General features: G+C 43.3%; 1 protein-coding gene and 1 pseudogene across 5 annotated transcripts in view; both read left to right on the top strand.

The window, feature by feature from the left end:
- The window catches only part of STIM1 (stromal interaction molecule 1), a 187,318-nt gene that overhangs the window by 34,328 nt on the left and 136,236 nt on the right, over window positions 1–16,754 (top strand). The gene's annotated exons all lie outside the window — the stretch shown is intronic.
- LOC118552751 (small ribosomal subunit protein eS26 pseudogene) lies at window positions 9,269–12,294 on the top strand (annotated as a pseudogene).

Here is a 16,754-nt window from a genome sequence, read left to right as displayed (position 1 = left end):
CACTGCTATTAAGGCGCAGAGCCAAGATTCGAAGCCAGGTTCTCTTACTCAGGTATCTGTATTCCATATAATGCAGCGTTGGTTTTCAGACTGTTTTCTAGGTATCCTAGGGCTTCCCAAGCTGCCTCAGGGATCACTGTGGGAGAAATGAGTCACTGGGAGGAGCTCTAGGCTTTACTCATATGTCTCAACTGTAGCCCCTCCACACTCAGCTTATTTTTTAACTTGAAAAAAACCTTTTGGGGGTGCCTGGGTGGCTCATCCAGTTAAGCGTCCGACTCTTGATTTCAACTGGGGTCATGATCTCAGGGTCATAAGATGAGATCAAGCTCTGTGCTGGGCATGGAGCCTGCTTGAGATTCTCTCTTTCCCGGGGTGCCTGGATGGCTCAGTTGGTTGGGAGTCTGCCTTCGGCTCAGGTCACGATCCCGGGGTCCTGGGGTCGAGCCCCGCGTTGGGCTCCCTGCTCAGCGGGGAGGCTGCTTCTCCCTCTCCCTCTGCTGCTCCCCCTGCTTGTCCTCTCTCTCTCTGTCAAATAGATAAATAAAATCTTTTTTTTTTTAAAGATTTTATTTATTTATTTGAGAGAATGAGATAGAGAGAGAGAGCATGAGATGGGGGAGGGTCAGAGGGAGAAGCGGACTCCCCGCCGAGCAGGGAGTCCAATGCGGGACTCGATCCCGGGACTCCAGGATCATGACCTGAGCCGAAGGCAGTCGCTTAACCAACTGAACCACCCAGATGCCCCTAAATAAATAAAATCTTAAAAAAAAAAAAATTCTCTTTCTCTCTTCCTCTAACCCACCACCCCCCAACTCATGCTTATGCACATTCTCTCTTAACAAAAAACAAAAAAAAGCCAACCTTTCATATTATAGACAAATTTGAACATATTTAAAACTAGAGAGGGCAGGGGTGCCTGGGTGGCTTAGTTGGTTGAGCGCCCCACTCTCGATTTCAGTTCAGGTTTCAATTCAGGTCATAATCTCAGGGTCATGGGATGCAGCCCGGCTTCACCCACCTGCTCTGCGGGGAGTCTGTTTGAGATTCTCTTCCTCTTCCTCTGCCCCTCCCCCTGCTCTCATTCTCTCTCTCTCTGTCAAATAAATAAATTAAAAAAACAAACAAATTAGAGAGAGGGCAGTATAATGAATCCCGATGTGCCCATTACTCCCCATCTGCAATTATGTACTCAAGGCCAGTCTTATTAATTCTATTTCATCTTTACTGTCCCACCTGTTTGGATTATTTTGAAGCAAATTCTAGGCATATTATTTCATTCACAAACATTGTTATGTATTTCTAAAAGAACTGTATTTGAAAACAACCAAAATATCATTATCACACCTAAAAATACAATAATAATCCTTTAATATCAACTAGTCAGTGTTTAAGTTGATTTATTCATATCAGTGTCCAACGAAGCTCTGTACATTGGTTGATCTAAATCTTTTTTTGTTTTGTTTTTTTTTTTAGTTTAATGTAGTTCCATTTCTTTATTTTTGGTTTTGTTGCCCTTGCCTGAGGAGACAGATCAAAAAAAAAAATTGCTTAGACCAATGTCCAAGAGCTTATGCCTATGTATTCTTCTAGGAGTTTTATGGGTTCTGGTCTTTTTTTTTTTTTTTTTTTTTTTAAGATTTTATTTATTTATTTGACAGAGAGAGACACAGCAAGAGAGGGAACACAAGCAGGGGGAGTGGGAGAGGGAAAAGCAGGCTTCCTGCCGAGCAGGGAGCCCGATGCGGGATGACCTGAGCCAAAGCAGACGCTTAACGACTGAACCACCCAGGTGCCCCAGGTTCTGGTCTTATATTTAAGTTTTTAATCCATTTTGAAATTATTTTTGTGTATGGTGGAAGAAAGTGGTCCAGTTTCATTCTTTTCCACATATTTGTGCAGTTTTCCCAACACCATTTATTGAAGAGACTGTCTTTTCCCTGTTGTATGTCCTTGCCTCCTTTGTTGAAGATTAAATGACAGTATAAATGTAGGTTTAATTCTGGACTGTCTATTCTTTTTATTTTTATTTTTTAAGATTTTATTTATTTATTTGACGAGGGGGGGATCACAAGTATGCAGAGTGGCAGGCAGAGGGAGAGGGAGAAGCAGGTTCCCCGCTGAGCAGAGAGCCAGATGGGGGGCTCCATCCCAGGATCCTGGGATCATGACCTCAGCCGAAGGCAGACGTTTAACCGACTGAGCCACCCGGGTGCCCCTGGACTGTCTATTCTATTCAGCTGATCTCTGTGTCGGTTTTTGTGCCAGTATAATATTGTTTTGATTACTGTTGTTTTGTAGTATAGTTTGAAATCAGGGAACATGATACCTCCAGCTTTGTTCTTCTTTCTTAAGATTATTTGGCTATTTGGGATCTTTTGTGGTTCCATACAAATTTTAGGAATATTTGTTCTAGTTCTGTGAAAAATGCCATTGGTATTCTGATAGGGGTTGCACTGAATCTGTAGATTGCTTTGGGTAGTGTGGACATTTTAACAATATTAATTCTTCCAATCCATGAGCATTATGTATCTTTTTTTTTTTTAAAGATTTTATTTATTTATTTGAGATAGTGAGAACGAGAGCATGAGCTGGGAGACAGAGGGAGAGGGAGAAGCAGGTACCCATTGAGCAGGGAGCCTAATGTGGGGCTCAATCTCAGGACCCTGGGATCATGACCTGAGCCCAAGACAGACGCTTAACCGACTGAGCCACTCAGGTGCCCCAAGCATTGTATATCTTTCCATTTAATTGTGTCTTTTTTAGTTTCTTTCATTGGTGTCTTACAGTTTTCCATTTTGTTTATCAGTGTCTTACAGTTTTAATTTCTTTCATCAGTGTCTTACCGTATAGGTCTTTTACCTCCTTGGTAAATTTATTTATAAATTTATTCTTAGGTATTTTATTCTTTTTGATGCAATTATAAATGGGATTATTTTCTTAATTGTTTTTCCTAATAGCTCATTAATAGCATATAGAAATACAACAAATTTCTGTATATTAATTTTGTATCCTGAAACTTTACTGAATTATTTGTTAGTTCTAATAGTTTTCTGGTGGAGTCTTTAGGGTTTTCTATATATAGTATTATGTCATCGGCAAATAGTGACAGTTTTACTTCTTTTCCAATTTGGATGTCTTTTATTTCTTTTTTCTGGTTGATCTAAATCTTGAGTTTCTTCTAATCCACAGCTTCCCCCCGCCCTCCTTTTTTTCTTTTCCTTGCAATTCTGTGTTGAAGAAACTGGGTCATTTGTCCAGAAGAGTTTTCCAGTTTCTGGATTTTGCTGATTATCTCTCTATGGTGGCATTTAACATGTTCCTACGTTCTCTGTATTGTATTATGAATTGGTAGTTGGATCTTGAGGCTTGATCAGATTCAGGTTTAATCATTTTTTTTTAAGATTTTATTTATTTATTTGAGAGAGAGAAAAGAGAGAGGGAGAAAGAGTGGGGGGCGGGTAGAGGGAAAAGCAGACTCCCAGCTGAGCAGGAAGGACACTGGGCTTGATCCCAGGACCCTGAGATCATGACCAGAGCCGAAGACAGACGCTTAACTGACTGATCCACGCAGGTGCCCTGCTTTTCTTTCTTTTAGAAAGGATGTCCAACTATATCTGGTTTTCTCTCTTTTTATAATGTTTAGATTGATGAGTGGGTTCAGATATTGTCAGTTTTATCTATTTGTTAAAATATTTCCCATCAACTTTTTGCCTGATGATTTTGGGAGCCATTGATGTTTGCTACCTAGATCCATTATTGCATTAGAGATCTAATTAGATATTGAGACTCCTAATTAGATTTAATTTGAACTGCATTTGAAAGAGAGGGTTACACTGTTCAAAAATAAAGTTTGGAGACTATTGGATTATAGCTGTTCTCTAAGAGCACCAATAACGCAGGAACCGGGAACTCTTAAGTGGGGACAGTGACTGTAACTAACTTGTAGTACTTTTTAAACCTTCTTTACTTCCTCATGTGTGCTGTTTTTGGCCTACATTCTTTCCCAATGCAGCAGTTAAACCCTTACAACAAAAAGGGCCCATGTGTTTTAACTTTTAAAGAGCAAAATGGATGGACCATCTTACTCTAGAGCTGGGCTTGGGGGAGGGAGCCTTAGGGGTGGAATGAAAGTTCTGCTTTAATGAACAAAGGAAGTGGTTAGGTTCCTGGGGCCTATGCAGCTTCAAGAAGAGCCTGCAAAGTGACCTTGACAGCATCTAAGACTAGATACTTCCAGCTAAGAATGGGAGGACCAATCCCTTATCCTTACTCCTTATTCTATAGCATAAGGGGACTTTCTAGTCTGTCCAAAGGGCCTGCCTGCTTAGGACTTAAGTTCTGTCCCATCTGACACATTCGAGGCCCAGAGTCTTGGTAGCTGTAAGGCTGACTCTTAGGCATCCTGAACTGATAACCTCCGGACAGCCTGAAGGCTCCTTGTTCTGGGCTCTGTTCTGAGGAGGGCCAAGGGCAGGAGCTTCTTAGCAATAGCTGTGGCTGATCCTTGGCCGCAATACCTTATGCCAGTCTGGCCAAGAGAAGAGCTGCTGTGGAGCACTTGGTGTTCTCTAGCCTTTGCAGAGGTCACAGGCAGACAGGCAGGGGAGCAAGGCCTTAATTAGCTGGGGACTGCTGGAGCAAAGCCATTTGGCAGTGACTTACCTCAGCTCTTCAGTGGGACTGGCTCCTTCTCCTAGTGACAGTGCAAATACTCCCTCATCTTATAGCTTTTGGGTCTCTGAGAGATCGCTCTTCTTCGTGAGCTTCAAGACACTTCTGTGTAGTGCGGTTCAAGGCTGATTTTAAAAGCTAGTTCGGTGGAATGACAAAAATCTTTCCATCTGCACTGTGTTTTTTAACCACTCAAGCATGTTTTATTTCATTTGTTCTGAACCAATAGTCTGTGAGTTATAGACGAGGAAATTGAAGCCCAGAAAGAAGTACTTAATTCAGATTATAGCTAATTATACTCTGGATTCTCAGACTAGAGTTCTTTCTACCAATATGTGAAAGACAAGGGGAAACGAGGAGGATGGCAAATAAAATTGGGTAACTTTTATGTGCCAGGCACTGTTTAAGGTGCTTAGCTTAGTTTTCTCACAATGTTATATGGTTAAAAATTTTACCACTCTGAGCCCCAGAGTGCTTAAGTAACTTAGTCAATATTATAGCTAAGAAGTGGCAGTGCCTGGATTCAGATCTAAGTCTGTTTGACTTTAGAGCCTGTGTCTTTCTATCATTATACTATATTCCTTGACAGTTTTTTATTCTAAAAAATACTTATTGAGTTGCAGATGTGATGCTTGGTAGAAGGGTTACAAGAAAGTGTAAGATTCAGTAATCTCTGCCCTCATGGAACTCATAATTTTGGTGATAATTCACTGCCACGTTAGAGGGAATGGGGACAAGAAGTAGAGAGAGGGATAGGAGGCAGTGGGAATTCAGGGGTCCCCAGTCTTTCATGGTAGAGGATTTGTTAGAGGAGGCTTCCCAGAGAAGTAGGTACCTCAGCTAGTCTAGTGATGAAGGACATAGGCCCTGGGGTCAGTCTACCTAGGTTCCATCTTTTGCTAGTAATACTTTGGGCAAGTTACTTCACCTCTCTGAGCCTACTTCCTTATCTATAACATGGAGATAATCATATTATCTACCTCAAAGGGCTGTTGTGAAGATTAAGATGAGCTAATTCATGTTGAACATTTAGCAGATTGCCTGACACATAATAAGCTCTCATTAATTGTCATCCATTATAATTATTATTGTCTAACCTGTGTTTCTCCCGTATTCAGCTCGAGTTGAGACAAATGAAGCCAGGTTCTCTTAGGACCTCTTATTATCAATAAACTGGGAGTTTATTTAAGCGATTTCAAAATATTCCATTGAGGCCTAAGATTCTGTCAGAGTAAAAACTGCCACTTAATTGTTTCCAGGAGGGCAGCTGTTTGTATCTGGTGGCGACCCAACCTGGCATGTGCTTCCTAAAGCATCTCTGGTTAGTCCCCGGAGGTGCTATTATCTGGTAAAGACCCCTTTTTCCTCTCCTACTTCATTGGATAGGCCAGAAGCTGGCCTTCTTTAAGAAACTGGTCTATTCCCTTGAGAGCCCATGTTTCCCCTCCCCTCCCGCCATGTTCTTTATCACTAGACTAGCACTGATGTACCTACTTCTCTGGGAAGCCTTCCCTGGCAACTTCTCTTACCACCAAAGATTAGGGCTCCCCTCAAGCTCTCATTACCTCCTTTCCCGCTGTCTATCCCTATGTTCCCATTCCCTCTGTCATAGCAATGAATATCACCAAATTATGAGTTCAGTGAGTGCAGAGATTACTAAATCTTACACTTCCTTATATCCTTGTACCTAGCATTGCATCTGTAGCTCCGTAAAGATTTTTTAGAATAAACAACTGTCAAGGAATATAGTGTAATGATAGAAAGACACAGGCTTTAAAGTTAGCAGACAGATCTGAATCCAGGTTAACTTTCTCCCAAGCTTATTGTGCTGGAGAAAGTAATGTGATTTTAGTAGTCCAAGTCCAGTTCCTATTTAGGGTCCTGTCCATTTGGGGAACTGTGGAATAATAGTACCTTTATACATGTGTACACTGCATTCTTTTATTTTTATTTTTTAATTTTTTTAAAAGATTTTATTGATTTATTTGACAGAGAGAGAGACAACACAGCAGGGGGGCTGGTAGAGGGAGAAGCAGGCTCCCCGCAGAGCAGGGAGCCTGATGCGGGGCTTGATCCCAGGACCCTGGGATCAGGACCTGAGCTGAAGGCAGACGCTTAACGACTGAGCCACCCAGGCACCCCTAAAATAAGTTCTTAAAAAGTAAATTAAAAAATAAAATAAGTGTTCTTCAGAATATCTCTCTCATATGAAAAGACAATAGGTATTACTCTTGAGAGACCTTTGAGATCAAGTTTGGAAAAGCTAGGATCCTTTAATATGATAAGGAAAGGTATGTAGGGTTTCCTACATTTAAAAAAAAATAATTTATTTAGTTGACAGAGAAAGACACAGCGAGAGAGGGAACGCAAGCAGGGAGAGTGGGAGAGGGAGAAGCAGGCTTCCGCTGAGCAGGGAGCCCGATGTGGGGCTCGATTCCAGGACCCTGGGATCATGACCTGAGCTGAAGGCAGATGCTTAATGACTGAGCCACCTAAGCGCCCCCCCCCCCAACTTTTTTTAAGCTTTAACTCATGACCCTGAGATCAAGAGTCCCATGCTCTATGGGCTGAGCTAGCCAGGTGCCCCTCCTATATATTTTTTTTTTTTTTTTTAAAGATTTTATTTATTTATCTGAGAGAGAGAATGGGAGACAGAGAGCATGAGAGGGGAAGGGTCAGAGGGAGAAGCAGACCCCCTGCTGAGCAGGGAGCCCGATGTGGGACTCGATCCCGGGACTCCAGAATCATGACCTGAGCCGAAGGCAGTTGCTTAACCAACTGAGCCACCCAGGCGCCCCCTCCTATATTTTTTTGATTATGGAATTTCCACCCCCTCCCTGCTCCCTACCCCCAAACTCCAGACAAACCCATCTATTGACATCACATAAGACACTAGTGTTCCACGGAACACAATTAGGTAAATGAGCACAAAGTGGCTTCCTGCTTTTCTGTTAGTAAGGCTTGGAGAAGTTAAATGGCAACCTGTCCTTTGGTTGGCAAGGTAACTCCAGGGCTCCCCTTCTTTTCACAGACTGGGTTGTTGCTACAGAAAGCTGGAGATCTTGGTTAATCCACCAGTCCCTGATTATGTCCTAGAATCAATGGTAAGAGATTTAGCTAATCGAGCATCTATAGTTGGCCTAGTCTTTTGCTTCTGGAGGAGAAGATAAATGCCCTGCTTTGAGGGAACGTCACTCAGTTTAATCAGAGAACTGTCTGTCTGCTCTCTTGTGAATTGCAGCTGGCCCAGAAGTGTGTTGGGGGTGGATTGCATTCATAATTTCAGTCTTGCAGAGTTCTGGGTTTCAGTCCTCACTCAGCTTTGACTGAGGTACTTCTATTTTCTCAATCCTAGTTTTCTTATTTATTTCTTTTCTTTCTTTTTTTTTTTTTTAGAGAAAGAGAGAGAGTGCATGAGCACAAGTGGCGGCCGGGTGGGGGGAGGGTGTGGAACAGCAGAGGGAGAGGAAGAGAGAGAATCCCAAACAGGCTCCACCCTCAGTGCAGAGCCTGATGCGGGGCTCGATCTCATGACCCTGAGATCATGACCTGAGCCGAAACCAAGAGTCGGATACTCAACTGACTGAGCCACCCAGGCACCCCGTTTTCTTATTTAAAGATGAAAATGTTGGGGTAGATTAATTGCATTCTGTAAGTAGTTATTAAACATTTACTATGACCCAGTCATTGTTCTAGGATAATAGGGACGTAGTAATAGAACACCAGATACTGCCTCATGGAACTTCATCTCATAGAGATGGTTGGATGATATGAGTGAGGAAGTATATCTTACAGATTAAGACTTTAGTGGTTGAGGATCACTGTAGTCTAGCAGGCTTCCTGGAGATGGTGTGACTTAGTGTCTAAAACTCTGTTTAAGGTTTATCTCCTGCAGAAGTTCAGGGAGGCGTTTGGATTGGAAAAATGACCTGAGTGCAAGTAGGAGTGAGCAAGGAGATTGGGGTGCTCAGGTGAAGGTGTTATCCTGTATCGCTCTTAGGCGTGGCACTCTGCCGAGGGGCATTTTCCAGGCAGCTGTAGGTAGCACTTCCAGGGAGAATTTGCAGCTAAGGACAGAGGGAGGGGCTGGTAGATGGAGGGTTGATATTGTGGGTAGAGGCAAAGAATCATAAGTGATGAAGTCAGAAGTTAAAAGGATTGGGAACTGGTGAGTTGTGGCATGTGAAATGGGTCAGGGCAACAGTTCTTGTCTCAGGTTTTAAATGACAGAGGGACTTGAAACCTGAATATGTTTATATATAATTTACTAAGTTCTTACCATGAACCAGGCACTGTTAATAACATTTTTAATGGTAAGCTGGTTTAATTTTTTATTATTTAATTCTTATTTTTAGAGTATTTAATCTTTATACCAATCCTAAGAGGGTAGGTATACTATTATTTTCTTATTTTACAGGTGAGAAAACAGAGGCCCAGAGAACTTAAATAACTTGCTCAAACTCACATGGTTAATGAGTGGTGGAATTGGGATTCAGGCCTGGATGATATATTTTAGGGTCCTTGTTCTTAATCACCATGCTGTGCAGTTTTAGGCAGTGAGAAGCCATCACAGATTTCTGGCTAGTGAACAACTTGTTGCCAGTATGTGGTGCAGGGCTGTGTCCCAAGGAGAGGTGGAATTAAAAGCAGGAAGACTAGCCACAGGCTGTTGTAGTACTCACCTCACTTACTTTTGACGGTATGTAAAAGTCTTGACATGACTTCCTGAAATGGATCTGGCAGTGGCCAGCCCTACTTGTAATTAGCCCATTTTAGAAATCATTTTCCAAAGAATTTTAATCTACAGGAAGCTCTCCTATCCCTATTGAACAGGCTGTTCTAGGCAGAAGGGCCCCAGGAATTAGGTCAGGATGCTTCCTCTGGAGTCAGAGTCCAAGCAGCATTTGCAAGAGGGGAAGTATTAAGACTTCCTGCTGCCATTAGAGTTCGCTCTCCTGATATGGGGGGAATATCTCCACCATGGTTGATAGTCTGGCTGCTCATCTTGAGAGACTGGGCAAGTGGGCTGCCTTATGGAGATGTGACAGACATAGTCCTTGTCCTTGAGCAATCCACAGATTACTGAGAAGATAAGCACATAGGCAAGTACACTCAATATTGTGTCACAAGTGCTACAGTAGAGGAACATAGAAGTTGTATTGGGAGAAAGAAAGGAGGGTCTAAATGCTTAGCTAGAGGGTGTCAGGGAAGGCTTCAGAGATGTTTAAGGTGGATCTTTAAGGATGACCAGAAGAGTGTCTCTCGGGTCCTCACTTCCAAGATGACCAAGGAAAGAAGGAATAATGGTCATGCCAAAAAGAGCCGTGGTCTCATGCAGCCTCTTTGCTGCACCAGCTGGGTCTGTTGTGTGCCCAAGGACAAGGCCATTGAGAAATTCGTTATTCGGAACGTAGAGGCTGCCGCCGTCAGGGACATGTCTGAAGCAAGTGTGTTCAAGGTCGATGTGCTTCCCAAGCTCTATGTGAAACTACATTACTGTGTGTGCTGTGCCATCCATAGTAAGGTGGTCAGGAATTGCTCTCGTGAAGCACAGAAGGACCCAACACCCCCACCCCAATTTAGACCTGCAGGTACTGCCCCACTACCTCTACCAAAACCCATGTAAGGAGCTAAGTCCTTTGGGGGAAAAAAATGGAGATTATACTTAAAAAAACAAACAAACAAAAAAAGGATGACCAGAAGAGTACTAGGTAATGTGAGTGAAGAAATACATGGCGTGTTCAGGGAATGGTGACTTGTTCCTGGTGCTGGACCCACTGTTGGGCTGCTCAGAAGGGATTCTGAATGGCAAAGAGCTTACATCCTGTTGGAGTTGAGCTTTACTCTAGATATTTAAGGTGGAGAGTCACTTGGTCAGAGTGGTGTTTTAGAAAGATCTCTTTGATGCCTGTGCTCGGGAGGCCGAGAGTGGATAAACTAGGGGCAGGAGAGCAGTTGCAAATGCTGGAGGCTGGGACTAGGGTAGTGGTCATGGGGATTAACTGAAATGTGTGAGCGAAGGGCGGAGGAAGAAGTGTTAGGTGACTGGATGTTAGTGTGAGGCCATTAACACATGGAAATACAGCCTAGAGAGCTGCTGTGGGGAGTTTATGTTGGTTTTGAGATGCTTGTGGATGACATCTGCTACTTAGGGGAGAAGATAGGAGCTTTGGAGTTCCTCAGAGAGGTAGGAGCATAGCTATGGGAATGATTTCCAAGTGAGAGTAGATATCATTAGCAATAGGTGAGGGGCGCCTCGGTGGCTCAGTGGGTTAAGAGTCTGCCTTTGGCTCAGGTCATGATCCCAGAGTCCCATCGGGCTCCCTGCTCAGTGGGGCATCTTCTTCTCCCTCTGCCCTCCTCCCTGCTCGAGCTCTCTCTCTTGCTCTCTCTCAAATAAATAAATAACTAAAATCTTAAAAAAAGAGTAATAGGTGAAGTCACCTGAGTAAAATCCATAAAGTACAGAAAGGAAGGAGGTTGAGGATAGGGCCTAGGAGAACTCTGATATATGTAGACAGAAAAGCTAGGGAAAGAGTCTTGAGGAGGAGCAATCAGAGAGGTAGGAGAAAGTACTGTCTGGGAAGCCAGGAATGGGAAGAGTTTCTAAAATAAAGTGTCTTGGGGCGCCTGGGTGGCTCAGTTGGTTAAGCGACTGCCTTCGGCTCAGGTCATGATCCTGGAGTCCCTGGATCGAGTCCCACATCGGGCTCCCTGCTCGGCAGGGAGTCTGCTTCTCCCTCTGACCCTCCCCCCTCTCATGTACTCTCTCTCTCTCTCAAATAAATAAATAAAATCTTTAAAAAAAAAAATAAAATAAAATAAAATAAAGTGTCTTAAGTGTCTATTGAAGCAGAGAACAAGTAGGGTGAGCCCTGAACTGAGCTGTTGAGTCATTGGTGACCTGGTGACGGCAGTTTCAGTGGAGGGGTGGGGATGGTAGCTAGACTGCTGTGGCTTAGGGAGGGAGTAGGAGGTGAGGACACAGAGGCAGCAAGTGTAGACTTCTCTTTTGAGAAAGATAGTGGTAAGGGAAGGAAGGAAAGAAGATGATATTCTGAAGAGGGACCAGAGAAGGCAGGTTCAAAGATTTTGTTTTTTCAAAGTTGGCGGAGTGGAGTGGGGAGCTGAGCTGGTCTAGGTTGAGGGAGGAGAGAGGGAGGAATGTAGCCAATGGAGGTGCCGTGTCTGTCTCAGAGCGTCCTGTTCCTGTCGGAGCCCTACACTGTGGTGTTCTGTTGAAGCCTGCAGTCACAAGGAGTGTGGGGTAGGTAGGGGAGACCTGGACATTAATAATAATTAACGATAGTACTATATATTGAGTAACCTCTGCATGCTAGGCATTTTTCTAGATACATCGAGCACAATTCTAATGCTCACCACAGAAGTACAGTATAGTCACCATTTTCTATGCAGAAATAGTTGAGGTAAGAAACATTCAGCCAGTGAGAGGTGGAGCCAGCATTTCAGCTGAGGTCTGTGAGCCCTCAGGGTGTGCTCTTTCCACACCACTGTTGTTTTTCCCATTAGAAACTCAATCCTTGAAAGGGGGTGAGGATGGGTGGATGGCCCAGAGAGAGTAAAGGTGGAGTTCTGTGATCGGCCCTACCCTGGAGGGACTGTGACTTAATCTCTGGAGCGAAGGAGAAAGGCCTTGCTCTGTTTTCTCTCTGCTTAGCCAGTGGCTTTCACTTTATTTTTCTCCATCTTTCTGTAATCTGCTACCAACGCCAATAGGCCCTGGCTGCTGCGTATTGTTGTTGACTCACAGAGCAAAAAAGGATCAATTTCTTTCTTTTTAAAAAATATTTTATTTATTTATTATTTGAGACAGAGATTGAGAGAATGAGTGGGAGGAGGGGCAGAGGGCGAAGCAGACCCCCCCACGGAGCAGGGAGCCTGATGCGGGACTCGATCCTAGGACCCTGGGATCGTGACCTGAGCCGAAGGCAGACGCTTAACCGACTGCGCTACCCAGGTGCCCAAAAAGGATCAATTTCTAAGCCCAAGCTATTCTTTTTGACAACTTACCTGTGAGGACTTGCTGAGTTGTACAATGCCACTCTCTTTGGCACAGGGCACATGGTAAGGTTCTTCTTGATAAATATTTTTATTTAAATGGAATAATTTTGGATCAGTGGAAAGAGCGAAACACTGAAAATTAGAAGGTATGATTTCCAGTGTGAGTGAGCAGCTAAGTTACTCAGGCAGGTCACTTCCCCTTGCATATTTATTTGACATAAGGCGGGGACTGTTTTACTATCCTTGTACCCACATACCTGGCTCACGGCCTGATTGAACAGGTGTCCTGAGTAAGTTATTATGGAGTAATTTAATCTGCTCTTCTGTTAAATGAGAGAGTTGGACCTTTTGATTTCTAAAAGTCGTCCCAATTCTAAAAATGTGTTGTTCTGTGAGGATTTATATACTTTAATTATAAAATATAAGTGTGGTCATTTATTTAGGACCTACTACTTGCCAGGCACTGTGTGATGCTCTTTACATACTTATTTTTTTAAGATGATTTTTAAAAAATTTTAAATTTTGTCTTGGTTGTTTAGAAATATTATGGTCCCTTGGGCTGTCAACTTGACGAGGACAGTACGACCTCTGCTTGTTTACCATTGTAGCTCTAGTGCTAGACATAGTCCTGGGCATGTGATAGATGCTCAGTAAGTTTTTGTTGAACAAGTGAATGAATGGATGTTATCATCACAACAATTCTGTAACAGAGGTACTATTAGCTCCATCTTACTAAGAAAATTACAGTTCCACGGTCATAGAACTAGTATACAGCTAAGATAGAGGATTCAAACCTAACTATAGAATTATTAGTGCCTTTACCACTTAATACCACAATGCCTCCACTTATCTGATGTTTAAAAAAAATTTTTTTTTTTTAAGTAGTCTCTACACCCAACATGGGGCTTGAACTCACGATCGCTTACTCTTCTGACTGAGCCATCTAGGTGCCCCCACGTACCTGATGTTTTAATTGAAAATTTGAAAGGAAGGAAGAGAGTGAGGAAAAATGCAGAGCAGAAAGTCAAATTTTTGTGAGGGATTGGTAATGGGGTTAGATGTTGGGTACCAAAGTTTTATTCATGTTAAGAGTTGGCAAGATTTCGGGGCGCCTGGGTGGCTCAGTTGGTTAAGCGACTGCCTTCAGCTCAGGTCATGATCCTGGAGTCCCGGGATCGAGTCCCACATCGGGCTCCCTGCTCGGCAGGGAGTCTGCTTCTCCCTCTGACCCTCCTTCCTCTCATGCTCTCTGTCTCTCATTCTCTCTCTCTCAAATAAATAAATAAAATCTTTAAAAAAAAAAAAAAAAAAAGAGTTGGCAAGATTTCTAGCACCTTAAGGAAACAAAGGGTTTATAAAAGCAGCCACTATTCGTTGGCTATTTCATTACTGTGTAATAAATCAATGACATTTAGAAGCCATTTCCGTTGTTTTAAGGATCATCTGTTCATTGAAAACTCTCAAATTTGTGTTTCCAGCTCAGACTTCTCTGAACTTTAGACTTGTATATCTAACCTCTTAATTGAGATTTTGGATGTCAAATCAGCATTTTATTTTATTGTTTTTTATTTTATTTATTTTTTTAAACTTTTTTAAAAAAAAGATATTTATTTATTTGAGAGAAAGAGAGAGAGAAACAGCATGAGAGGGGAGAGGGCCAGAGGGAGAAGCAGGCTCCCTGCTGAGCCGGGAGCCCGATGTGGGACTCAATCCCACGATTCTGGGATCATGACCTGAGCCGAAGGCAGTCGCCCAACCAACTGAGCCACCCAGGCACCCTATTTTATTGTTTTTTAAAGATTTTATTTATTTATTCGTCAGAGAGAGAGAGAGAGAGCACAAGCAGGGGAGTGGCAGGCAGAGGGAGAGGGAGAAGCAGGCTCCCTGCTGAGCAGGGAGCCCTATGCGGGGCTCGATCCCAGGACCCCGGGATCATGACCTGAGCCGAAGGCAGACGCTTAACGACTGAGCCACCCAGGCCTCCCGTCTAATCAGCATTTTAAACTTAACAAGTTCACACTTACATTCAGTCTGTCAGCAGATCATATTTGTTCTACCTTTAAAACGGATCCGAAATTCAGACATTTTTCATATCCTCTGCTACTACCCCCTTGATCTGAACTACTGCTGTCCCTTTTCTTGGAGAGGTAATAGCCTCTTAGTTGGTTTCCCGCTTTTGCCCCTGTCTGCCAACAGTTTGTCTTAAATGGAACAGTCAGAGCGATCCTTTCAAGATGTAAATCTAATCATATAGCTCTTCTGTTCAAAACCGTATCTTTCAGAGAAAAAGTCCAAGTCCTGGGCTTTCAGTTACCTGGCTTATCTTCATCTCCCTCCACCTGCTCACCCTGCCCCGTGGGCCTCCTCACTGTTCTTTGAACAAGAGGGACATGCTCCTGCCTCGAGCCCTTCACATTTGTTTTTCCCCTCTTTTTCCTCTTTCCGTGGGGCTCCTTAGCTCATTTCTTTCAGATCTTTTGGTCAAATGCCAACCTCTCAGTAAGGATTTCTTCAGTCATTCTATTTAAAAATAGCAACTCCTTTCTCAGAGCACCCTGCAACCTCTTTCTCTGTATTTCTCCATAGCCTTTATCACCCTCTGATAGATTTCTTTCTCCAGCCCTCCACCTTGTTAGTTCCACAGGAGCAGGGATTTTCATTCATTGCCAAGTCCTCAGTGCCTAGAATACTGACTGGCGTGTAGCCTATGCTTAGTAAGTATTTGTTGCATGAAATCTTTTGGGGCAGCTACATTGCTAGAGGCTTTATAGATATGTGTTTACTTTTCTTCACATCCCAGCAAGATGAGGAAAATTACAAGTGAGGAAAATTATTTGTCCAAGATTGCATGGCTAGAAAGTTGTAAAGCCTAGGTCTGTTCCAGGCCCCCCAAAATATTATAGAAGGACGGAGTCTAAATATTATTGCTTTGCTGCTGAGTGAAGTGTGTAAACCAGAGGCCTAGATACCAGAAGAAAGGCAAAGCCTGAACGTCCTGAATTGCGCATTGTTCATTGACTCACGTGGGAACACACTGATATTTGTGATGCTGCTGCAGCTGGAAACCTAAAACGTACCTGGAAAGAGGCCTCTGGGTGAAATCTTCCTGTGTGCCATTTGACACACCTTTGCCTTGTACACGCAGAAAGTGTACCCCTTCTGGGTTTGGGATGATTTGGAAATTTTTCTCCCCCACTCCCCGGGAAAGACTTTCTTCCCATAGTTTGGGATAACCTTAGAGTTACTCAGGCCAGTTGCTTCACATCGCTCTTCTTTCCTGAGGCTTAATGTCAGCCAAGGTCAGAGTGTCAGCCACTTCAGGGTGTACTGGAGTGGTACTTTCTATGGTATGTGATTAGAAAGGCCTAGGTCAGAGCTGTTCCTAGAGTAAGATGAGGCTAGAGTCTGAAATATCTTTAGGGTAAAATGAGGCTGAATTCAAATGCGATCCTAATAGAAGTGTGTCACTGTCAGAAAAGAAGGTGAGGGAGAATAAGATCAGGATGCACACTGCCCCTGCCCCCCCTCCCCCCCGCAGCTGGAATATACTATATCTCTCTCCTAAGTCTCAGTACCTGTAGCCACCCCCCACCATTTTTTTTTTAATTGTGGTAAAATACATGTAACATAAAATCTACCATTTTCACCATTTTTTAACTGTACAGTTGAGTGGTATTAAATACATTCATGATGTTGTGAAACCATCACCACCATGCATCTCCAGGATGCTTTTCATCTTGTAAAATGGAAACTTATACCCATTAAACACTCACTTCCTTTTCCTGCACCACCCCCCGCCCCCCCAAGCACCTGGCAGCCACCTTTCCACTTTCTGTCTCTGTGATTTTGACTGCTCTAAAACCCAGGTGCCAGTAAGTTTGGGGTGAGGGACCTGGTGAAGGAAGCCCTGGACTTACGAGAGACCCAGACAGATGGAGCAGAAGCAGATGTGTTCAGGGTAAGACTATTCTCAGTGACATGAGGGAAGTAGAAGAAGAGGAAGTGGAAAAAAGTCATCCTGGGGTATGACATGGTCAGTGACATGTCCAGAGAATAGT

This window comes from Halichoerus grypus, chromosome 11 (assembly GCF_964656455.1).
Source record: "Halichoerus grypus chromosome 11, mHalGry1.hap1.1, whole genome shotgun sequence".
Lineage (NCBI taxonomy): Eukaryota > Metazoa > Chordata > Mammalia > Carnivora > Phocidae > Halichoerus > Halichoerus grypus.
Note: the sequence above shows the minus strand (reverse complement) of the source record. Positions and strands in the feature narration are given on the sequence as shown.